Consider the following 26013-nt stretch of genomic DNA (forward strand, 5'->3'; position numbering starts at 1 on the left):
TAAACTGTAATAATATAAATATTTATAATTTATATTTTTAAACCGAATCGTACGCTTTTAAAATCAATTGATGGATATTATGATTATATTCTCACCTTTTCTCAAGTATCTGTCAGATGTGAAAAACTTGTTTTCGCATAAGAATCGTAAATAATATACTTTTTTCCTAAAGTGTACTTATGTTTAGGCATTATAACAACATTAAACACTTGGTTTATCACTCATCGCCTTAGCAAACCGCACAGAAGCGAATACGTATATCTTTCATCAGCATGACACATCCACCTGCATGAAATCAAATATACTGGAAGACAGGTGTCACGTTCCGACGAACTTGGTGTTGATAAGATTATACTGCTAGCATTTCCAGCTGGCGGCTGGGAAACAAAGAGTCAGCGATCAATAGAATTCTCTTCGACTGACATCGGCCATTTTCTTGTCACCGATCGTTGCTGGCGGGACGAAACAAATGAGCGTCGCATATATGGCATGTTGCCAAACGTGCTGTAAAACGAGAGAGAGAGTTGATCAGCGCCGTTACTGGATAAAAGTTGTACAATTGTGTACAAAGCACGGAAAAATACTACACAAAACACCCAAACACTGTACAACAAACTATTAAGAACAACTGACAAAAAAGACGTACGCTTGGCAACGTGGTAACGGGAGAGTTACCCCTACAGCTTTCTCAGGGCGCTTATCAAAGAGAAACTTCACGAAACTCGGTTTGGAAAGCTTACATCCGATCTCGCCGACAAGCGGAGTGATTCCATTCGCAACACGGACACGCGCTCGAGGAGCACAATGCCCAAATTAAGGTACTGTATGTGAAATTCGAAAAACTTCCTTATTATTATTATTTGGAAACTTTTAATGTGAGAAGAAAGAAACCAGAAACTGTTGATTAAATCCATACCTTTTATTCCTTTTTACCAATAGCAACAAACACATAATTTTGTTAGGTATTTCTTGATAATAAGTTAATAGAACAGTTCGTTGTAATGACAATAATTCTGTTCATGATGTTTGAAAGCACAAAATAGTGCTTACTTCATTAACAACATTACACTTGTGAAATATCTCTATTACACATACATTATTATATTGTGTCTCGTGCAGTGGCTAAAGCTAGTACATCTGACCTTGTCGGTCGCTTACTTTGAACATTCTATCACATGACTTCCGCTGCCGATGTCAACCTCGAAACATTGAATAAGTCTTCAACAAAATAGATTCTTTTATAATTGTGTATTCCCTTTTCCGTTTGCAACAACGTCATGTGATCTGACGTAGATTGGCAAAGAGTTGCGCAATTGATTTTTCCATCAAGGCACGTGAAGTTAGCCACACACTTCGATCGAATTTCCTGTTCAACGCAAACACAAGTCAAACCGCCCACAGCATAGCTTGTCACGTCGCAATCGACATTCTTTTCCGATAACTACAGACTCAATCCTGAAAGTGCGTCTAGTCGCAGGTGGCAATATGAAGTTCGTTTGTGTAATACCGAGTACAAGTGCAGTGTCTCCGAAACGGTGAAAACAAAAGATGAACGTTTGATTATTCCAAGACAACCTTGCGGCTTGTGGTAAGTTCTAAAGATTAGGACACTCACTTTCACGAGATCGGTCTCGTCAGAGTTTGAAATCCGAGATTAAACGAGACGAGATTTGTCTAGACGAGACCGGCTTGTTCTGAGCACTAGAATAGTTATTATTATTTTTTAAAAAGGCTTGGATGGTTTAGATTCTGTTCGATAATATAGATAAAAAACACATTTGCCTTTACGTAGGTACGGTGAACGGCAAGAATTAGTAGGCGTATAGTCTACCACCAATTTCATTCAGCATATTTTCCGCAAATTGATTATCATGAATTGAAATAAAAACGTGAATATGCAAAGTGAAATATCTGGTTTGCATCAACAGAATTCAATTCTTTAAAACAACACAGGATGTGGAATTAAAAAAAAATATTTTATGACTCCATGGATCCCGGGTTCGAATCCCTGCCTGAGCATGGATGTTGTGAGGGCCCCTTCACCAATTTCATCATATCATCACTCATCCTCATTTTCGCGATTAGCCAAAAGTGGCAGCAAAGCGAACCAAATCAACCACAATGGATAATAAGTCGGATCAAAGGATTTAGAGGAGTACTGTACGCCAGGGCTCGAAACGGACCGGAGCGGACCGGAACGACGTTCTGGTTTGTGAAAATCTAGAAACTTCCCGTTCCCGTTCTATCTTGTCAGAAATGGCAACGGACCTTTTCGGTTCATCAATTCTTTTTTCTATATACCGGGCGTTTCAGAAATAATTGGACGGTTACAAAAAAATATTGCAAGTAATCTATTGAACTTAGGTTAATGAAACCAGTCCAGAACGATCGAGGAATTCAAACAGTTTGTGCGTGTATGTTTTGTTAAGCTGAGAGTTCATATCCCTGCCGCTCAGGCCCGTAGCCAGGAATTTTTAGTAGGGGAGGGGGGGGGCGAAGTCAATCCAAGAGGGGGCAAATTTTTAATATATTGTGTTGCATTGGCAGATATAGCAGGGTACAGAGGGGCACTTGCCCCCTCCTCCAAAAGTAATAAGTAACGGGAAAGGGATGATATCTTGAAACTCCAACGAACAAAAAACGTTCGAGCAACATCAAATAGCAATGTTTTGATAATGACCTTTCGGACTACCAAAGAATACAAAGATACAGTTTAACATAAATAGGCTAATCGGGACATTATCTACTTTATATTTGCAGGTCAATAATGTTAATAGACGATTAATATGTACCTTTTGGCTTCTCTGCAGAACTGATAAGGGAAGTCCTTCATAAATCGTGCTTCATAATGTAGTACTCTAGTTTATGCAAGATTTTTACGCACAAAGGAATCTAACAAAAATCCAACAACACCATTGTGCTGTGTTACGCAAGAAAATTCGAATTAATTAAATAATAATGGTTAAATATGATCTACACTTTGATGAATTGTGTACAAATTTGTAATAATTTTTTGTAGGCCTACTTTCTAAAACATTAAAACATAGGTCCCTTTCTCCACCACGGATTCTATTTGCTTCAAAGGGGACTCTGAACAAAATATTGTGTTTGACACCCGACAAACAAATAGGAATCCCTTGATTGATAAATTACTTCTTGGATTACAGTGTCATCATAAATATTTCAAATCAAGTTTTATAGAGGGAAATGTTGTATCCTCATTACATTTTGAAAAATACCTTCCTTAACGACTATGGTACGAAACCGAACGATATAAGGGGCCTCCTTCGCCTTACCCTATTTCCGTGGCAAGAGGTCTCTGGGCCGCATATCGCCACCACTATTTGAGCAGAAGCGTATACAAACCCCAAATATTAGGTTCTTTTTATGCTGATACTGATTTCTTCCAGTCACGGAATGGCTTAAGATATATGAATAAAACTAGGAGAATCCACTCCATAGCAGAAGGGTTGACATAATTATTTGTCAAAAAATTAGGTTGTGCCTGAGGTACTTTAACAGACAACGTCTGCTACAGGCACAATGTAATATTATAAATATAAGAAAATACATATAATATAATTTGAGGCATTTTCAATCGTATTTATTTCACTGCAGCTTTCTTGTACTTGTCATTTTCTTGAGCCTATATTCATAGGTTGCCGCCTGATAACACCATCAAGGTAAGCAACTCTTCTCAGTCACTATTTGATTGTCTAATTCTTATTTCGATGTAACAAGCAACCGAAATATGGCATCTTCCGTCCTTAATGTATGCAATCCCATTGATAGCTTCTCAGCTGCAAATGGTATATATTTTTACTGCCGTTTAAAATTATGAGAGCAATATATAACATGCTATGGAAACGATATCATGCAAACAGTCATGGTTAAAACTTATCTTTTCCTTTATAAAATGGATATCATAACACGCACCTATGTTGCTTATCATATTTGATGCGTTTGCATAGAGAAATGATTCATAAGATTTGAAATTGATATTTACACTCCATAAGATGCTTAGTGTAACCCGTATCAAACTACAAATTTTATCGCTACCTAACCGAAATAATAAATGTGAAACACTGTCACATTTTCATCGTGTTTGATAATAATTTGAGTCAGTAAGCTGTCCTACTAGCCGACCTCCATGGTGGGATTGTTACATAACACACTACGAAGCCAGGGGTTCCAGGTTCGAGCCTGGGCATGAGTGTTCTTTGTGAGCAGAGGCGAAACCACAATTTTTTTATCTGGAGAGGGTGTCAAGTACCAGGACAAATGTGCCAATAATAATAATAATAATAGTAATATAGTAGTGCTGGTAGTGGTAGTAATAATGGTAGCATTAAAATACGTTATTATCATCGTAAATCATGCAAAAGGGGGTAGAAGTCGGTGCTAAAGCATTTGTGGTTGAACAAATTATTTGAATTATTTTTCCAACACGTTCAATTTCATATTAGCTAATAATGGATTGTGGATTGATTGAATTGATTTGGTGTTTTAAGTCCACTTTATGCACAGTAAGGCTAATCGGGACTGGGCCTACAGTTTAAAGTTGGATCCGAACCACTATGTGCCTCCACCAGGTATCGAAACCGGGACCCCTTGATTACAAGGCAACGACGTAGCTAATAATGGAAAACAAGCAAACAAACTGTAATTTTGAAAGACAGAATATGCATGACGAACATTATTCCTTTTTTACATATGACACGTATAACTTTCATGATTGATTTATTGATTGATTTTATTTTACTTCGCGTTTTGTGTCTCTTGGCTAATTTGCGAAGATGGGGATGAGTGATGAAATGATGAAATTGATGAATGGACATTCAAAAGCAACCAAGCCCGAGCGGGATTCGAACCCGGGACCCTTGGGTATAACTTTCATGTACTACTATATATATTTTACACATATGCAACATGGAGCGACGTAAGATAAGAAAATACATATGCAACATGTTAACGCTAAATTGTGTACATATTCAAAGTTTCTTTAATATATATATATATTATTTAAATACATCACCTGATCAATTCATCCGACAAATTGTGGGCGCTCCTTTTCCTCAAAAGAATTCTTCATGCATTTAAGCAGCAACAAATTGAAGTATAGGTTACTTCTCTCTCGGGTAATTTAGAATGCATTACAGAAAAGATCGAAGCGAGCAGGAAAATCTTTAGATCCAAATACGTATTTGCAAACTGAAAACAATATTGACTTAATAGGGCGCAAATAATTTCACGGGACATTCTCTTTAACATTTTTCTTTCATTTAGATCGTTTTCGCTCCCAGGGCTGACTAACTCCGCCCCCTAGCTGTGGCTCTGAACTTGGACTATAAGAATAGCAGATATTGTGCTTGCGAGGGAAGCGAGCAAGAAAATTTTAGGAAATGTACTTTTATTTGTACAAAATTTGAAATCGAGGGGGCAATTGCCCCTCTGTGCCCCCTGCAAGTGTCCTTAGCCGTCTGGAAGGAAAATGCGAGAAACGCTTGAAAACGAATTCCATCTTGAGTATCCATTTGCCCTCCTATTCTTAGATTCTGCTAGTCATGTTTCTTTACTTCAATGTTTGCCCCCCTAGATTGGATTTCCGTCCAAGATTGGGAGGACAATACCTCTGCCCCCCCTGTGGTTGCAGGACTGTTTGTGAGTGTCTCTTCATCAATTTCACGTCATCACTCATTGTCACGATTAGCTAGATGTGGCAGAAAAGCAACGCTAAGTAACAAAAATAAAAAATATCCACTCCCTCTCTCTATCACATGAATCGATATTGCTAAAAGGTAGACTTGGGGAAACAAAAAATTATGCAGTTCAAACTTCATAGCAACATATTCAAGAAAAAACATCCGAACACATTAGGCACCTTAATACAAGACTACTCAAAATGTCACAACTGTTCTAGGTACTGAAAATTGTGAAATCATTTCCCGAAGTCTGAATGTGGAAGAGAATTTTGTCCCCCCCAATCCTGATACGACATTATACGGAATCCCACACACCTTCATAAATCACAAAATCAGTAAGTGTCTTTGTTATGTTAGTAATACAGGATATAATTGTAAAGATTAGTGAGAATTCCAGGTAGGAATGTGTTCTGTATTTTTCATAGGGGAGGAGCAAAGCAGGCTGTCAGGGGGGGCGACACTCAAATCTCCCACATCAATCATAGTGTTTTGTGTAATGTTTTGGTCCCCAAGATCACCGGACCTTACACCCTGTGACTTCTTTTTATGGGGTTTCATCAAAGACAGGGTATTTGTCTCAGCGATGCCGGTGATATCAAAGCCCTAAGGGAGCGTGTCAGTGCAGCGATAGACACTATCTATATGTGGCAAGAACATTCCAAAGATATTGTATATTATATGACGTTTATGTATATATTTTAATATTAATTATAAATAATTGTAATACAGCGAATCATTTCACTAGTCGGTAATTTCGTCGCTCTAACAATCAGACAAAAAAGAAATGCAACAATACTTGAGGGTGGGGGGGGGGCAAGGTCCTTCTTCCCCAAAATTCACGTAGAGGGCAGGGACGTATCCAGATATAAAATTTGGAGGAGGTCCACCCAGGGATGCCCATCCCTCAAGGCCAATAAAGCATCAGCCTCCCCCCTCTCGCTTTTTTGTTTTGTTATTCTTGGAATCGCAATTTCAAAATGAAATGTTTGTTGACACTTTTCAGAAGCAGTTTGAAATATTTGGCTGAACTTGAAATGTCCTCGTGTCAGGGAAACAGTTTTTTTTAATTATTATATTTTTTTAAGCTGTAATGAATTAGGTAATAACATGAATACAGATATGTATGTGTGAATGTGTGTGCCGGTACGATTGAACGAAGATTCAGTAATTAGTGAAAAAGCATTTTACATTTTTATTACGTATTATTATTTAGGTTTCTATATTCTCTGCATAGCAACTATGTACGTAGAAAAGTAAGAGCCAAGTACGGAGTGTACCGAGCCTCGAGAGAGGAGTTAAGGTGTATGGATAAGCCAGGCAAGAAACAAAGTCTTCATCGTAAATCTCCCAAAGTTTCTGATTCTGTTTTGTGAATTAGTATGAACAGTCGCTAAATCGTGAAGAGGTCTCTAAATACTTTGACAGCTGAACAGTATTGAGTTTGAGTTTGAGTTGCTGTTTTAAGTCCACTTTATGCACAGTAAGGCTAATCGGGACTGGACCTACAGTTTAAAGTGGGATCCGAACCACTTGTGCCTCCACCGGGTATCGAACCCGGGACCCCTTGATTACAAGGTACGATGCTGCCACTGCGCCATCGGTTAGGCCCTGCTGAACAGTAAAACTGAAAACCTTTTCACAGATAAATAGTGTAATTCAAAATGTCCCTCCTCTCAACTGCGGGTAGATGATCACTTACTTGGGATGGTTCACTCTGACAGCTCCACTTAACTGACAAGGTTGAAGAAATTTAACAAAAACATAAAGTGAATCATGTCCTTTCTTGAAATATGTTTCACACACTGACAATAGTCAAAAAACAAATTCTCAACCGACATATCACTACCAACTTTGAAACTTAAAAACTTTTAGTTGGTGTTATTTTAGAATCCACAAACCGCGCACATGGACATAATTGTTATGCACCTTCTATAAAGTGTCGCATCGGAAAGTATGATGAATCTACCACGTACTATTTTTTAAGAGTAAGAAATTGGGGAGGGGGGTTCCGGACCCCATGGACCCACCCCCATTGGTAGGGGGACACAATATATATATATTTACACATTGCTTATGCCAGGGCCGTAGCTAGAACTGATCTCCACCGGGGCTCACGGGTTATCAAGGGGTAGGGTGACCAGACACATACATTCAAAAAAGAGGACAGAGCATTGCGAAAAAGGAGGACAAAGTCATGAAATAGGAATCCACGACTTTTGCGACACCGTCATCTGCGACACAAAGTGTAAATAGTTTCCCGTCACACTTTATCCAGGCTTAGGACTGGCAGCATCATGGAAGCTGGTGTGTTTTTGAAAACCTTTATTAGTTTTCCTTCACACTGGCATCATGGAAGCTGGGTGTTTAAAAGCTGGATGTATTTATCCTTTGTCAATCACGGATTTTTTAGATCCCTTGTCAGTATAGGAGCAGACTGCAATCCCTTGTCAATGTAGAAATGTAGAATGCGTCGTTTCTCTTGAAGTTGAGCCACATCTTACTATTTTCATTCTAATTTCTGAACGTACGCCATTCTCCTCAAAAAGCGCTTAAGATCTCTATGCATTTCATAGTCGGCAAACGCTCTTTGTATTGTCTCATCTAATGTAATGTACTGACGCCGTCTACGTTTCCCTTTAAGATTCAAGGCCTTCCTCTCACATAAGTAGTCGTTGTACGCAGCTTCTAATCTTAAAGTCTTCACTAATTGGTACACGTTAGGACTTGACTTTTCCGTCAATACATTAACTGCATGGTTCCATCCCTCGACTGCATTGTTAGTCCTGTGCCGCTGTTGGGAGCAGTTCCACATAGAAATGTCAAAAACAGAGTTGTTCATCCACTGTTCAACGAAATAATCCAAAAATGTTCTCAATATGTCGTGGTTTGGCGCATCTTCCATCACACACAGCCGTCCATCATCGACTTCAGCCACAGGGAGGTAAGCCAGAGCTGAACACATTCTTATACACAGCCACACGTCTGGATCTGTTTTGTAATGTTTGTCAGTCCCAACTCCTGCACCTTTCGCCACAAAGGTGGTTAAAGTGGTGGTTAAAGTGATAATTACACCCACTGATCTGAGCCCCGGGAAATACTTTCTTCAGAGACGCTATTGCTGCTGCAAATTAGAAATCGTAGGGGAAAATCCAAGCAGTGTCGCTTATGACGAAAAAAAAAACAGTTTTTGCCTTAGTGTCGCAAATGACGGTGTCGGAAATGTAGGTACTCCATAAAAAAGAGGACACCGCAAAACATGGCACCACATTTGCCATTACTCACAATTTAAGCAATATTAAAAAAATCTTACCAACGCCTTGCTCACAGATACTTTTCAGGTGATGTCTTTCAATAACTTCCTCTTACCTTTAAGCAAAGAAAGCAATCTCCTAATCTGTTATTTAACAAATGACAAAGAATATCTACAATTTGAAACGCATAATTTTACTCCTTTTCTAATTCTTGGATATTACAATGAAATATCCCCACAAGTGAATGCAAATGTAACAAGTAAGATTTATTTTAAACCAAATTAAAATTTTAGGTAGTTTAGATTGTTTCAAGAAATATGATTTTAATGCCAGGAACATTTCTAGCACTCTTTCAACAGCAGGGCAAAGTAACAGCCACATCATATTCGTTTCTTCCATCCTTTCGTAGCGTTCCAACATGAACGCGGGGATCTTAAATAGGGATGTAACTTGCCCCTCCCGATTAAATACTATTGATGGTAGAGACAGCCCTGAACGGGCAGGTACAAATATCTAACTTATCATTAAAATAAACTCATGATTCGGTTTAGACTGAAGTTAGCAATGCGAATGGCAGAATGGGTGTAGACTAGCTTACCCTGTTCGTTTAAGAAATAAGACCAGTAGCTCCTGCTTCTCCGATGATTCCAGATTAAAAGACCCCGTGTCGCTTTCAAGCGCACCTATTTAACCCCTCGCTTGGCCTCTCGTCACCTCTCGCCAAAGGCCAGTGTTCTTACCATTTCCTGTGAAAGGCTTACCCTACACATTTCTGAGCAGGAGCTGACAAGGTCTGCCAGGGTCAATATTTCTTAATCGAACGGATATGCTACGTTTTTAAAAGCCGGATATTTTCTTGCAAGTTCATTGTTGAATTTACACTTTCGCTTCGTTATTTCATGAAAGTAAATATTACTTAATAATCAAAATTCTCACTACGCGTTTCTGTATCGCCTATGTATAACTAGAAAAGGATCGAAAAGTGATCTCAGTGGCGGAGTGAGCACACCGCGCCACAAAGCCAGGGGTCCCGGATTCTAATCCTGGGCCTGGTATGGGTGATCTGTGTAAGTGTCCCTTCATCAAAATCGTCATATCATCATCGCTCATACCCATTTTCGCGATTAGCCAAAAGTTGCGGAAAAGCGAAGTAAAATAAACCAAATCAATCAATCGAAAAGGAACTGCACAGACTCGGTTGTTAGGGCATCTGACTACCATGCGAGAGAGAGGTTCGATCCCTGGCAGGGGAGATCCGGAATTTTTTCTACATCTTCAAGCGGCTTCGACGCTCACCCAGCGTCTTATAAAGTGGATACATGGAGGAAACTCTGGGGGGGGGAGGCGGCCAGGGGCTTGGTGCTGATCACATCACCCCCACCTTCGGGTGGGGCCCTATATGTCTTCATAGCGTGGTGCAAAGCACAGGGGAGTACTTTACTTGTACAGATTACGTGCATTCCTGCAGTCTCAAAGGGTGATGCAACGAGTTAGAATAATACTAATGACTAGGGTGTGGAATTTTGCCTGTTTTATTTATTTGTAGTAAAACACAGGCTTTAATGTTTAAAGTTCGTTTCATGGAGTTTCTAGTCCGAAAACGCATTTTTATAGTGCATATAAATGCCTATTTCGAGGGTTAGTACCTGTTTCGCTTAATCGTGCCAGAACACTGTTTACATTTTTTTGTCACAATCATGCAAATTGTTTTTTTCATCGTTTGTTCAAATCCGCACAGTCGTTAGCACAAGCTCTTTTTGTGAGAATTACTTTAACTGACGATTCCCCACAAATGTGAATTTCGATGGAAAGAATATTAATAGTTTGTTAATCGTTAGTGCACTTTTATGTATAAACTGAAGTGCTAATACAGCATAACTGTATATTGTAAAAAGAAAATTGAAATAAGTTCACATTCATTACCCATTTTAATATATATTTTTTTAATTTTAGGAAGTCTATTTTCGTGCATTTTTTAGTATATAGTACCTTTTTAAGTGTCTATTTTAATCATTTTTGTGCCTATTTGAGAGGTTTTTAGTGCCTATGAATCCGCATCCTACTAATGACTCAGTCGGGAAAGTGATCGTGTTCGGCTCCCAGATGCTAGGTGAGCATTGCTCGAATACTTAACGCACCCCAAGTGATATGATGATCGTTATGTGTGGAAGCATTCTCTATGCAGCGCATTTGCTTTGGTCGATGCCACACTCTTTCCAAAAAAGGAGGACATTTACCGATTTCTAAAAAATCCGCCCGGACGCCGGACAGACACCTAAAAAGGAGGACATGTCCGGATAAAAGAGGACGTCTGGTCACCCTATCAAGAGGGCTTTGTAAACCAAATCCATTTTTCAAAATTTAGCAGTATTAAATGAAGATAAATTATGTGTGTCGGGGGTCATTAAGTTAATTTAGAATATAGAATTTAGAAATATCATTAAAATAGAAAGTTTCTTTTTGTTCTCTCACTCACATCACTTCTTTTGTGTCAGAATACCCCTGCTGCACACTGAAGAAAGCAGAGAGGAGGAAGAGGAAGGGATTATATATGAAGTTCAGTGCAAGGAATGTGATAGTGTGTACGTAGGGGAAACAAAAAAGGGGCTGAAAGAGAGGTTGAAACAACATAAGGATGACGTAAGATTAAAGAGGGAGAAAAAGGCTATATTAAAGCACAGAAAAGAACGGGACACGACATAGAATGGGATAAGGCTAGGAGGATAGAGAGGGAGAAGAGAGGAATAGTGAAGAAGTGGGAAGAGGCCAAGGAAATAGAGAAGAAAGGAGAAGAAGAAATAATGAACTGGAATGGGTTCTGAAAATCAACAAAGAATAAAAAGGAGTGTTAGAAAAAGTGGAAAAGATGAGAGAAAGGATGGAGGAAAGAGGAAGGAAGAATAACGAAGAAAGAAGAGGGGAGAGAAGGAGTCCAGGAGATAAGGAAACTGTCTAGGTTCATTAGTAAGGAATTGGCACTTGTTTTTATACAAGTTACTTATTCCGATCTTACCGACAGTGTAAGCTATAGCCTATAATGAATATGCGCTATTATAGGTATGGTATATCAATTCTTATAGTCTTTTTACCTATTGATTGATTGATTTGGAGTTTTAAGTCCACTTTTTGCACAGTAAGCTAATCGGGACTGGACGTACAGTTTAAAGCGGGATCCGAACCCCTATGTGCCTCCACCGGGTATCGAAACCGGGACCCCTTGATTACAAGGCTACGACGCTACCACTGCGATTTTTACCTATTCATGTAATAATAATATAATATTAATGGATACATTGTAATTACTACTAATTTTGATTTACTGTACTTTTAATGTAAACATTATTATTATTACTATTCCTGAGACACTTCGTTCGAACTTTCCTCGAAACATATTTCTAGCGCTCTGTGCTAACCATCCCGCCACAGAGGTCAGCGACTTTTCCGAAAGAAACTTTTATTAAAGGGCTGGTTGTTATGGGAAATTAGAAAGCGAGGAGGTGCTTAAGAAATTAGGAATATCGTTCATTTCCGGTGGAATTACCGCTCGTAAGGCCTCAAAGAGAATTTCAGATAACGCTAACGTTCTGATGTCGGGGAAATTACCCAGGGTTCGAAATCCTGGGGGGGGGGTTCCCCCCACCATCAATCTTGGCCTCAAAAATCCCCCACAGCAAAAATTTCCGGTGGGGGAGTTTTTGTTATAACAAACAAAAGATAAGCAATTACTTTTAATTTCAAATATACTTTACTAAGAATAATATCGAAAACACACACAAATTAGTGTAGTTGCGAGTATTGAATGCATCAAGAGATCATTAACAAATCTACATCAATATGCACAATAAAAGTAAAACAAGAATAAAAAAAAACTATGAAATATGATTTATCATAAAGCACAAACAAACAAAAACTTACACATAATAAAACCCCTTGAACTATTTATTAATTTATTAACATCTTTAACCAGTTAGTAAAGGAATTAATTAGCTGCTTGGCAATATCTGATATGTATAAAAGTAACAAATTAATTTCCTTTATATAATTAATAATAAGAGTAACAATAATATATTTTTAATTGAGTAATTTATTTTTACTTTTAGTAACATTACAAATATGTATCGTACAATTTACACATATGTTTGTGGGGGAGGGGGTTGGTAGATGAAGAACTTTCTCCCCCACCCACCAATTTTCAATGATTTCGCACCCTGAAATTACCACACAAGAGCTGATGTATTTTTTAAGTGGAAAAGGTGTAAGCTCTACAAATCGTGATTGATTTAGTAATATCACTCACGGAAATTGTTCATTCAGTCGTTGAACCCGTCAAATCAAGAAAGTTTAAAATCAAAAACCCTTTTCGCACGTGGTCTCTTTTTGGATTCAGTGGAACCAGGGGGGGGGGATATCCCTGAAGCTCAAAACAACAATCTTGTCCTAAAATATTCCCCTCACCCGCACAAAATATTTACAAGAAAAGGTGGGGGATTTTTTTTATTTTTTATTTTTTATTTTTTTTTGCTATAACAACACGAATAAGCAATTACGTTTGATTTCAAATATCGTAATTTACAAGAATAATCTGCGTGTCTGACTGTGTGTGTTTGTGTGTATTGCATGCTTTTCTTCCACTCCATCTTGTTTCTTTTTTTATAACAGCGTGAGTTCTAAAGCCGGGTGCACACCAGAGTAACAGAACACCTTTCCGTAACCGCGTAGCATTTCAAGGTTGGTACGGGGCAATGCACGCGACGATGTTACGCCATGATAGTTTTGCAATCCGCACCGGAGTCCGTAACTGCAACATTCCCGCGTTCCAACAGTTGAGTGTGTATGGACATGGATGTCGCTGCAGCGTACACTTACCTGCATTACGCATTGAAAAGGAATGGAAAACAGATACGTTGGTGGGAAACACAATGTATAACATAATAAAATTTAGAGTACTTTCTTGGGTCCACTTCATCTTTCTCTTCGACTGTCACGGAATGAGCGGAAAGCCAGCAACACAGGTTAAATACACGTTATGTCCAGAAAACTGTTGCTTGAAATTCTTCTAATGTGTGGAAATGTATGGATAAGAACATTTTCAATTGCTACGTGATTTATGTGGTGAAAAATAAGTGTTTAAACAGTGGGGAAAACAACGAGTACTCAGTTTTATCTACTGATCGTATTTGGCGCTGCAGTCCAAGTGCAATTCGTAAAACTTTCACTTCCAGTCTACGACTTCAAGATCGAACTGCGAGACCATTCTCGGAGGATGCTCGCTTCAAGTACGGTTTTGCACCTTTCGGACACGACCTTAGAATAGATTACAAAATAGCATGAAGCTGTACTGATAGGAACCATTTTACTTCTAAAAGACCACTAACAGATTTAGACCAATAGTCATCATTGCTTTCACGAACCTCCCCAATTGTCCTCATCATGCTGTTTAAAATCTCCGCTGTTTTTCAGCGCTCTCTCCCGAGATCGAATCGAGGACCGCTCGCACCAAAGGCGAGAGCGTTAATCACTCGGCTACGCTAGAGCTCTAGTATCTAGAAACGCCAATGAAATTAACTGCAATGTACTTTGCATGAAAATTGTGTCTTGTTCAGTCATAATTCCATTTCATCCTCTTTATTTATTTTGTATATACAAAAATACTTACACAATTTCCAATTATTAAGAAAAGTGTATTTCTGAATAATGAATTGTGTACTGAAAATAACGAAACCCTGAAATACACCTTCACCTTCATTCCATTTTGGTCTGATTGTTAACTTTTCATGGCGTTGCCGAATTCACGTCCAAAAGTAAGAACTTAAATTATACAGCTGGGGTGTGCTCACTATCAGACACAGATTAATTCACTGTGGTGAACAGGGACTGCGAACCGAATTTGAACTCGAACTGAAACATGCTCCAGTTCGACTTATAGTTCGCACTCGAACCTGAACTGAAATGTTTCGCTACATTCTGGTGCACCATAACCCTCCGTGTACTTTCAGTTTCAGTTCAGTTCCGGAATGAAACCTCACTGTGAACACTTTCGGTTCGCACCCGAACCTGAACTGAAATGTTTCGCTACATTCTGGTGCACCATAACCCTCCGTGTACTTTCAGTTTCAGTTCAGTTCCGGAATGAAACTTCATTGTGAACACTTTTGGTTCGCACCCGAACCTGAACTGAAATGTTTCGCTACATTCTGGTGCACCATAACCCTCCGTGTACTTTCAGTTTCAGTTCAGTTCCGGAATGAAACCTCATTGTGAACACTTTCGGTTCGCACCCGAACCTGAACTGAAATGTTTCGCTACATTCTGGTGCACCATAACCCTCCGTGTACTTTCAGTTTCAGTTCAGTTCCGGAATGAAACTTCATTGTGAACACTTTTGGTTCGCACCCGAACCTGAACTGAAATGTTTCGCTACATTCTGGTGCACCATAACCCTCCGTGTACTTTCAGTTTCAGTTCAGTTCCGGAATGAAACCTCATTGTGAACACTTTCGGTTCGCACCCGAACCTGAACTGAAATGTTTCGCTACATTCTGGTGCACCATAACCCTCCGTGTACTTTCAGTTTCAGTTCAGTTCCGGAATGAAACTTCATTGTGAACACTTTTGGTTCGCACCCGAACCTGAACTGAAATGTTTCGCTACATTCTGGTGCACCATAACCCTCCGTGTACTTTCAGTTTCAGTTCAGTTCCGGAATGAAACCTCATTGTGAACACTTTCGGTTCGCACCCGAACCTGAACTGAAATGTTTCGCTACATTCTGGTGCACCATAACCCTCCGTGTACTTTCAGTTTCAGTTCAGTTCCGGAATGAAACTTCATTGTGAACACTTTTGGTTCGCACCCGAACCTGAACTGAAATGTTTCGCTACATTCTGGTGCACCATAACCCTCCGTGTACTTTCAGTTTCAGTTCAGTTCCGGAATGAAACTTCATTGTGAACACTTTCGGTTCGCACCCGAACCTGAACTGAAATGTTTCGCTACATTCTGGTGCACCATAACCCTCCGTGTACTTTCAGTTTCAGTTCAGTTCCGGAATGAAACTTCATTGTGAACACTTTTGGTTCGCACCCGAACCTGAACTGAAATGTTTCGCTACATTCTGGTGCACCATAACCCTCCGTGTACTTTCAGTTTCAGTTCAGTTCCGGAATGAAACTTCATTGTGAACACTTTTGGTTCGCACCCGAACCTGAACTGAAATGTTTCGCTACATTCTGGTGCACCATAACCCTCCGTGTACTTTCAGTTTCAGTTCAGTTCCGGAATGAAACTTCATTGTGAACACTTTTGGTTCGCACCCGAACCTGAACTGAAATGTTTCGCTACATTCTGGTGCACCATAACCCTCCGTGTACTTTCAGTTTCAGTTCAGTTCCGGAATGAAACTTCATTGTGAACACTTTTGGTTCGCACCCGAACCTGAACTGAAATGTTTCGCTACATTCTGGTGCACCATAACCCTCCGTGTACTTTCAGTTTCAGTTCAGTTCCGGAATGAAACCTCATTGTGAACACTTTCGGTTCGCACCCGAACCTGAACTGAAATGTTTCGCTACATTCTGGTGCACCATAACCCTCCGTGTACTTTCAGTTTCAGTTCAGTTCCGGAATGAAACTTCATTGTGAACACTTTTGGTTCGCACCCGAACCTGAACTGAAATGTTTCGCTACATTCTGGTGCACCATAACCCTCCGTGTACTTTCAGTTTCAGTTCAGTTCCGGAATGAAACTTCATTGTGAACACTTTCGGTTCGCACCCGAACCTGAACTGAAATGTTTCGCTACATTCTGGTGCACCATAACCCTCCGTGTACTTTCAGTTTCAGTTCAGTTCCGGAATGAAACTTCATTGTGAACACTTTTGGTTCGCACCCGAACCTGAACTGAAATGTTTCGCTACATTCTGGTGCACCATAACCCTCCGTGTACTTTCAGTTTCAGTTCAGTTCCGGAATGAAACCTCATTGTGAACACTTTCGGTTCGCACCCGAACCTGAACTGAAATGTTTCGCTACATTCTGGTGCACCATAACCCTCCGTGTACTTTCAGTTTCAGTTCAGTTCCGGAATGAAACTTCATTGTGAACACTTTTGGTTCGCACCCGAACCTGAACTGAAATGTTTCGCTACATTCTGGTGCACCATAACCCTCCGTGTACTTTCAGCTTCAGTTCAGTTCCGAAATGAAACCTCGTTGTGAACATTTCCGGTGCGCACCTGAACTGAAATGTTTCGCTACATTCTGGTGCACCATAACCCTCCGTGTACTTTCAGTTTAAGTTTTGTTTCGGAATAAAACTTCGTAGTGAAAAATTTGGTATTTTGGGGGCTGCCAGATCCGAATATTTGGAAATAGATAAGATCCGAAATGCCATTAAGGCAGTGTTTCTCATTTTTTTTTGCCTGAGAGTCCCCCTTGACATAATTGAATATTTCTGTGTACCCCCTGAATTCTCAATATTTTATATACCTAAACATTGTATGAAATAAGTGTGAAAAATGACACCAAACACGAACTCATTGCTTCCAATACGCTACATAATAATATGGATACGTAGTTATTACTTCTGAGTGGCAATACGTTTGTAATTCGTATATCTTGGTCGTGTTTGGTGTCATTTTTTATATTTTATAGCCCAGATTTCAATTATAACAAAATAAATGTAATATTGTTACAACATAAAAATAATAACATTGTTGATTCAAATAGTCAGTAGGTGACTCACTAGTCACTACGTCCGTCCGGTCCAGTTTCTATTGCGTCACCACCTGTAGGAAGGGAACAGGAAGTATGTATTTTCCAACAGTGCCTTACATCGCATTGCATTCCCGTTCCCAACCAATCACGTGGCCTCCTACCCGACTGCCATGCCATCAAACTGTTTAAATCCAGGTACTATAAATAACCCTGTTCATACAAGATATTAATCAAATCCACATTGGAATCGTGTTTTTCACCACAGCTGCAGCGCAATTCAAGAAACAATTATCATATCGGCATTGTCCAAGAGTGGTGGTCATTGGGTCTGCGGTCACGAAAGAAGTTTGATCGACACACTGTCGGCTTAAACCACAATACATTTTCTTTCAATGGGTAACTGGGGAAGGCAAGTGCAATGCGCATTTTCCTCACTTTTCATTGTGGTTACTCTTGAGAGGGCGCATTTTCCCACTTCTATTGCGAGAGCGCACTTTTCCCGGACGCATTTTTCCCGACACCGGTGGTTTTGGCTGCACCTGCCACCCAGGTAAGCGTGGAGCGGTTGTTCTCAAGTGTGAAGTTTGTAATGTCAGATTTGAGGTACAACCTTTCCTCTCCAGCACTTGATGATCTCATGGTCTTGCGGACGAATGCTTTATTCCAAAAGCGTTCTGATCAGCACTTGCCAACCTTAAACCAAGATGAAAATTCTTTCAGTTCCTCTATTAGCTCCAGTAGTGTTTACGAGTTCGTCGAGGAGGAAGGTCAATAGTCATTGTTTTTAATGCTCACATGTTTGCTGTCGTTTCTCATAATTCTCGTTTGGAAAGACATTTAAAAGATTAACATTGTAAGATTTATGTATGACCTAATTTCCTTTTTTATTCAAAATTTAAATAATAGCTGTTAAAGTGCAAATACGAGGTTACATACGAGGAGGAGGAACTCGTACTACAAAATTATGACATGTATCATTTTCAATCAACCAAAGTTTGTGAAGCATATTTTTAAGTGATTTTTCTTTAATCCATGGTTATTGTAGGTGTGAAAATATCCATCGAGGATAGATGCTTATTGCGTTTTTCATAAATTAACAGTTCATACACTATTTTATTTTAATTTTCTATTTTCAGGAATTCAGAAAACCAAACAAAATTATGTAATTACATACAAAAGAGTAATACAAAAGAGTAAATGTCATTTTCCATGAATTGGAAAATTTGCTGCCATAGGAAAATCTAATGTGTATTAATCTTATTGATGTAGTTTTGCGCGAAAATGGACACACTTATGAAGCTAGCCACAGCTCACATAGAATTGTATCTGTTTTATTAACTACAGTTTGGTTGCTGTACTGTGATGACATACGTTACTTTCATAAATGTATTTGTTTAACTACAATTTGGTTACTGTACTGTGATGTCATACGCTACTTTCAGAAATTAAAAAAGAACAAGAGTTTCCTTATCCTCTATTGTAAAAAAAACAAATAACAACAAAGCTGGAACCTGCCATGGTTGCCAACCCATAAGAACTTGTTTGTTACATCTGCACATGTGTTTATGTGTGAACAAGTATGTTGAAAACTGAAAACTTTCATTCCGGGCCAAACTGGAAGTGAACGTTCAGACCATCCATTTACAGTTCGGGTAGATATACTCCGGTTTCGTTCCAATTTTAGTTCGAGAACTAAAAATGAACAGAAGGGTTTCATTCCGGGCCGAACTAGAAGTCCAACCTCAGATCATTCTAGTTACGGTTCGGATAGATATGCTCCGGTTTCATTCCAGTTTCAGTTCGAGAACTGAAAGTGAACCGAAAGGTTTCATTCCCGGCCGAACTGAAACTAAAACCCCAGATCATTCCAGTTGTGGTTCGGACATATATACTCCGGTTTCATTCCAGTTTCAGTTCGAGAACTGAAAGTGAACCAAAAGGTTTCATTCTGGGCCGAACTGAAACTAAAATCCCAGATCATTTCAGTTACGGTTCGGATAGATATATTCTGGTTTCATTCCAGTTTCAGTTCAAGAACTGAAAGTGAACCGAAAGGTTTTATTCCGGGCCGAACTGAAACTATAACCTCAGATCATTCCAGTTACGGTTCGGACATATATATTCCGGTTCCATTCCAGTTCAGTTCGAGAACTGAAAATGAACCGAATGGTTTCATTCCGTGCCGAACTGGATGTAAAACATCAGATCATTCCAGTTCTGGTTCGGACATATATACTCCGGTTTCATTCCAGTTTCAGTTCGAGAACTGAAAGTGAACCGCAATGTTTCATTCCGAGCCGAACTGAAACTGAAACTGAAAGTAGGTTTCAACTGCAGTCCCTGGTGGTGAAGAATCGTTCATATTTATTGAACACAGAAGATTGCACCATTTTATATTTCAAGGACACACAACCTATTGATCTCGCGTGTTTAACACTGCAGAAATTGCAACAAACACGCTAACTCATGAAGAGGAAGGACTCCCCCACCTCCCCCCTTCGACATGTCAGGAAACATGAGTCCTCGCGCTGCATATCAGTCAGTCACAATGACCCTGGTTGGAAAGTGCACGAAATGTAAAAATGAACATGCTGTGTCAGTAGCGTACGCATGCTTTTATCGGGGGGGGGGGGGGTTATTTCTAAAACTTTCTTCAAATTCACATTGCCATTGTTTTATTATACTTTAATTAAATAATAATACTCATATTTAATTAATAAAACGTATTAATTAATTAGCTGAATTACTACTAATACCACTACTACTATTAAGATCTACATAAATATAGTATTTATGAAAGCAATAGAACGAAATTGCTTTCTAATCATTCTATTTTTATCAAATTCTGGGGGCATTTTTTGTATCTTTGTTATGAAATAATTGTCTCGTCAACGAGGTGAGACATTTTAAGTGTGAAGAAAATCCATAAAACAAAAAAATATATTAAAAAAAATTGAAATAGCCAAAGTATGGAACTCATCCAAGAAGCTGCGGTGGTCTGGTCGGTAGAGCGTCTGACAACCACGCGGGAGATACGGGTTCGATTCCCGAAATTGGTTGGAATTTTTCCGGCTTCTTCCCCGCATACATGTCCCAGATAATTCACATCTGGATTGTCTCGCTGTTCTTACCAACAAAATATTTTACAATAGTTAAGCTTATTGTCGTTTGAATAATTGTTTAGTCACAAGGTGAGACATTTTAAAGAGAGCAGCAGTAAACAATGAGAAGGTGGATTGATGACTGTATTCTTGTCCGCTTAGCCTTTGTCTATACATTAGCCGCTTACAACGAACCAAGAACTTTCTTTAGTTAATTCACATTACTCACACAAAAAAATACATGTTCATTGAACACTCCCGTACATAGAGGGGTGGCTGATGGGGTTACAGCCCTTACCGAAATTTTGAGAAAATCAATTTTCAAATAAAAATCCGTTAAGAACTTTAAAAAATCAAAATGCGTAAATGTGAAACCTCTTTTAAAGTGAGTCCCGATTACCATTTTTGTCTTTGAATACAATTTTAAAAGACTCAAAAGCTCCAAAAATACGAAATATTCTATTATGCATCCTGCCCTCCAAAACGAAGCCATGTACTATCCACATTTATTATTCCAGTCCATCCCGAAAAAAAAAAAAACCTGCGTACGCCAGTGTGTTGAACATTGTTACAACTGAGGTACAAAACCATTTTTCTTTCTTTTAAATCATAGTTCCCATCATATTTTATTTTGAAGAATTCGTGTCAATTTTCAAGGCATTCAGATTCACTCTGAAAGACGCTTGTGTTTGGAATGCTGTGCTTTTCTCCGTTCTGCAAGGAAATCATTAAAATTATTATTATTATTATTAGTAGTAGTAATAGTAATAGTATTGTCCCAGATCTTTGACTGTGATAAATTGGCCATTTACATTTTATCCACACCATTTTTCATAATATTTCACAAGCTTAAGGGGGGGGGGTTAAACCCCGTAATCCCTCTTGCGTACGCCACTGTGCTGTATGCGCGTTTTGTTATCATCAGAGGTGGGCGAAGTGAGAGACCGCTCGGGACCTCTGGGGTGGGGGGGGGAAGCAAGGGAACAGTTTCCCTTCCAAACACTCTTACATCGAAATTTAATTTAGATAAAGCTTATTACCGTTGTTAAATAATATTATTATATTTTAAAAAATAAAGTATTTTCAAGCCGACGAAAGTTCCAAGCAAATACGGTGGGTCTATTTCCTATGTAATTGAACTACCTCACTTCGTTCTCCAGCAAATTACTTGTTATTAAGACTCGTGCATTTTATTCGTTAACCTAGTTGTGTTAGGTTCTGATCGCAGAATAAATTGGTCAGGCATTGGAAATCAATAAATTATGTGTAGTTGTTTTGAATCTGCTGTACGTGATCATGTTTTATATTTAAATTAGTCTGAACATCAGAGAAAGAAAATGAAGGGCGGGAACAGAGAAGTTTTGTGTCACGAAAGCTGGAATTCTTCTAATAGAGTGGTTTCCGGTGGTTCCGGACACACCCTATATACGCTCCTGTTTAGTACCCATCAATACAATAAAACAGTGAGGTGGAATGAAGTTTTTCTTTCTTCGACTGAAAAGCTTTTGCCCCCCGTAATCGAAGTGTCTGCGCACGCCTATGCTCTGGTCCGATGTGACATATGCAGGAAAATGAAATAAATACGTAGAAGCAAGCTAAATTTGCGGAAAATGCTATTTTTTGTGTGCGATGAAACTATGACATTCTGTTTTAATCCGATTTTAAATTCTTGTCACACATTACAGTTTGAATAAATGCGTCAAATATTTACCCTAGTATTTGCGGTGTAGTCGTCTGATTTCACTGGTCTACGTCCATTTTGCTGACTGGAGGCTGATGGTTGTTCTTTAGTAATTCGAGGGTGGTAAATCCAAAACCGAAATCCGTTTTTTCCTATCACGTCAGGTTTAGGAGGAAAATAGAAAATTATCTAAGATTAGGGATGTATATTTAGAGCAATGAAACAACGTAGTCCGTAAAGAGGTCACAAGATGGCAGCACATGGAATATTATAATTAATATTATTCGAGCATTGTTAACCCCAAAACAAAGGACAAATATTACTGACTTTGTAAGGAAAGCATATAGTGCATATTTCGGAATTAAATTGGGTGACCAAGATAAATCCTGGGCACCTCATAAACTATGCAGGACCTGTGTAGACTAAAGGAAAGAAATATGTTAGCGTCTGGAACAACCTCTATGTGTTGGGACAGAGAGAGGCATCTAAGATATTTTCAAAGAGACGAAGAACTTGTCTATTGTACAGATGTGAAGGGACTAATTGAAGCTATGGGATGTACGTATGATGCAGAAGAATGGAGGCTTTTTATTGAAAGCTCGAAGAGGAGTTTGAAGTGTGTGTTGCTGCATAATGGCAATAAGTTAGCATCCATTCCTGTTGACCACTCCGTACATTTGAAGGAAAGCTACGAAACAATGAAAGAACTGCTTCGAAAGATAAAGTATGCAAATGACAGTTGGCTTGTGTGCGGAGATCTCAATGTCATTTCAATGTTACTTGGTCAACAAGCAGGTTTCACGAAATATCCATGCTTTTTGTCTTTATGGGACAGTCGAGCAAGGAACGAACATTGGGTATGAAGACTGCAAGTGCTGTTGGAATGTAGCCGGATATAATTTTCTGAAAATTTGAAAATGTGACTTGTGAAACAATGCAACTTAATACCTGTTATCAGCTACGCCACCTATGTTTGTAGTCTTATAATTTCATTATATGCAGATATCTATATGGAAAATTGTTCGAGTTTAGGCCCGTATTATAATATTGTGAATTTTTTTTCAAATGTGATTTGTGAAAAATTGTGACATGATACACTTTTTCTGACTACATATTTGGAATCAGCAACCTCAAATTATATAGAATCAGTTAAAATATCTAAGTCAGCAGAAAAAGAAATGTAATTATGTACAGATATCTATATGGAAAATTGTTGGAGTTTAGCCCAGTATTATAATATTGTGAAAATTTTCAAATGTGATTTGTGAAAAATTGTGACGTGATACACTTTTTCTGACTACATATTTGGAATCAGCGACCTCAAATTATATAGAATCAGTTAAAATATCTAAGTCAGCAGAAAAAGAAATTTAATTATGTACAGATATCTATATGGAAAATTGTTGGAGTTTAGCCCAGTATTATAATATTGTGAAAATTTTCAAATGTGATTTGTGAAAAATTGTGACGTGATACACTTTTTCTGACTACATATTTGGAATCAGCGACCTCAAATTATATAGAATCAGTTAGAATATCTAAGTCAGCAGAAAAAAATATTTCATATGTAGACCAGTGTTTTAGAAGCCACGCCGCTATAAATAAGCTAGGAACAAAATAATTTATTGTATTTGTATCGAATCTGTGATTGTTATTCGTAGTATGCGTTTTAATCAAACTCAGAAGTGAGCGTAAATGAGTCAACTAAAATAAAACCAACCGACCTCCGTGATGGAGTGGTTAGCACAGCGCGGTACGACGCCAGGGGTCTCAGGTTCGAATCCCGGCCTGCACATGGGCATTTGTGAGTGTCCCTTTATCAATTTCATAACTCATTATCATCTTTGCGATTATCAAAAGTAGCAGAAAAGCGAAGTAAAAAATCTATAAATAAAATAAACGAAAACTTCACGTTAAATACTCCAATTCTAAAAAAACAGAAACAAGAAAAAACAGTCTGTAGTTTTATTATTATTATTTAAATTTGATAATATTTTGCTGACACATGCCTGAAGATTTTATATCGATAAACATGAAGATTTCAAATTTAAAGAATGAATGGAGCCTCGCATTCTAATCTCGCCCAGGGCCTCGTGATATGTTGCTACGCCAATGGTTACCATTTTCATGTAATCATATTTTAGTTTTCATCATGTAATTCATTTTACGTCAAGAGATGGCGGCATGTATGGTGCTCTGTCAACAACTGTTCGCGTGGTAACACTGCGGTGACGTCAGAACACAAGGTTGTTCTCTCGCGTTGTGCCATAATGAAGACTACAGCGCCTTGAATAACGTAGCTTGGAAAACGAACTGTTTATCTCTCTGGCTGGTTCCACTCAAATATGATACCGCTAGATGCGCTGGTGTCGGGACAGCTGCATGGCATTCGTCTGCTTATAATGGAAGTAAATGGAGTTTTCGCTGCAACGTTTGATTCTTTTACATGAACTATTTCTATGAATGTGATAATTGCTATGATATTTTGTACAGTGGTCGCGAAGATATTAACGAACATTCTAAACAGTCGACGACCACGTCCTGTTATCGTTTTACATTCACGGCAGAAAAAAATACTTGTGGAATGCTCTTGGTAACTAAATTTTTGTGTATGAATTATATTATTATTATCATCATCATCATCATCATTTCTTTTAAAGATATGTACACTGAAGCATTTGTATTTTTGGTCTATTTTCTTCCGCCTTAAACTAATCGCGGCGATGATGATAATGATGATTGCATGAAACGACAAGGGGAAACCCACAAGGAAACGTTCAGACCAATGGGACAAGCAACACGGGATGTTCACACTGATGTGACTAGTGACACAGACACTTTCAGACTGTAGAATAGCATTCATTGAGCATGCGGGTCCAAACAGCAAACGACACGTCCATGGAAGCCACATTGAACATTTGTATCCATTTATAGAAACCTGAAGATTTAGTGATTGATACCCATCAAATATTATTGTTGTATTCCATGTAATTTAGTTGAAATAAAGTCTCAAAAGTATTTCTCTATTTTGATACATCCTGTACTTCGACACCTCCCCATGTCTGTTGCCTAAACTGCCGGATTCGCCGCATTAGTTTCTATTTTTCCCCAAAAGGGGTCTCGAGTTTGATCCGCAGCAGAGGGAAATTTTACAGTGCTTGGATCAATGGGAATCAGTGGGAATCGAACGGGCCCTTCGACAGCTCCCCCTCCTCCCCCGAAAATTGACATAGTTTATTTCAAGTTACAAAAAAGCAGAAATCTTCTTATTTTTATTGTTGAAAACAGAAAAAGAGTTCAGTTATAGTTTGTATTCGAACGGAAAAACCAAATTAAAAACTATAGCTTTTATACCTTAAAATAAAAAAAAATTGAGTTGAAAACATAGGAATCAGTTTATGTTTTTATCATATCCTACCATTTAAAGTTAAGTATTCTAAATACTTGCAGGTACTTCTGCTCATAAACAAAATGAGCGAATGTAATAGATGTTGTTCACTTTCTGTGGATTTATCCTTAAAGTTGTGAAGTGTCTACATTTTCACTTCACTACAAACAAATTAT

At 38.6% G+C, this 26013-nt stretch overlaps 1 protein-coding gene across 2 annotated transcripts in view; it reads left to right on the forward strand.

Moving 5' to 3' along the window:
• Window positions 1-1366: 1366 nt before the first annotated feature.
• LOC145987929 (phospholipid-transporting ATPase ABCA3-like) overlaps window positions 1367-26013 on the forward strand; it is a 178303-nt gene continuing 153656 nt past the window's right edge. For both annotated transcript variants that reach the window (XM_083122749.1, XM_083122748.1), the window contains exon 1: window positions 1367-1588. The gene's annotated coding sequence lies outside the window, so the exon portion shown is untranslated. The remainder of the gene's footprint in view (window positions 1589-26013) is intronic.

The sequence above is a fragment of the Lepisma saccharinum genome, chromosome 5 (genome assembly GCF_977018435.1).
Source record: "Lepisma saccharinum chromosome 5, izLepSacc3.1, whole genome shotgun sequence".
NCBI lineage: Eukaryota > Metazoa > Arthropoda > Insecta > Zygentoma > Lepismatidae > Lepisma > Lepisma saccharinum.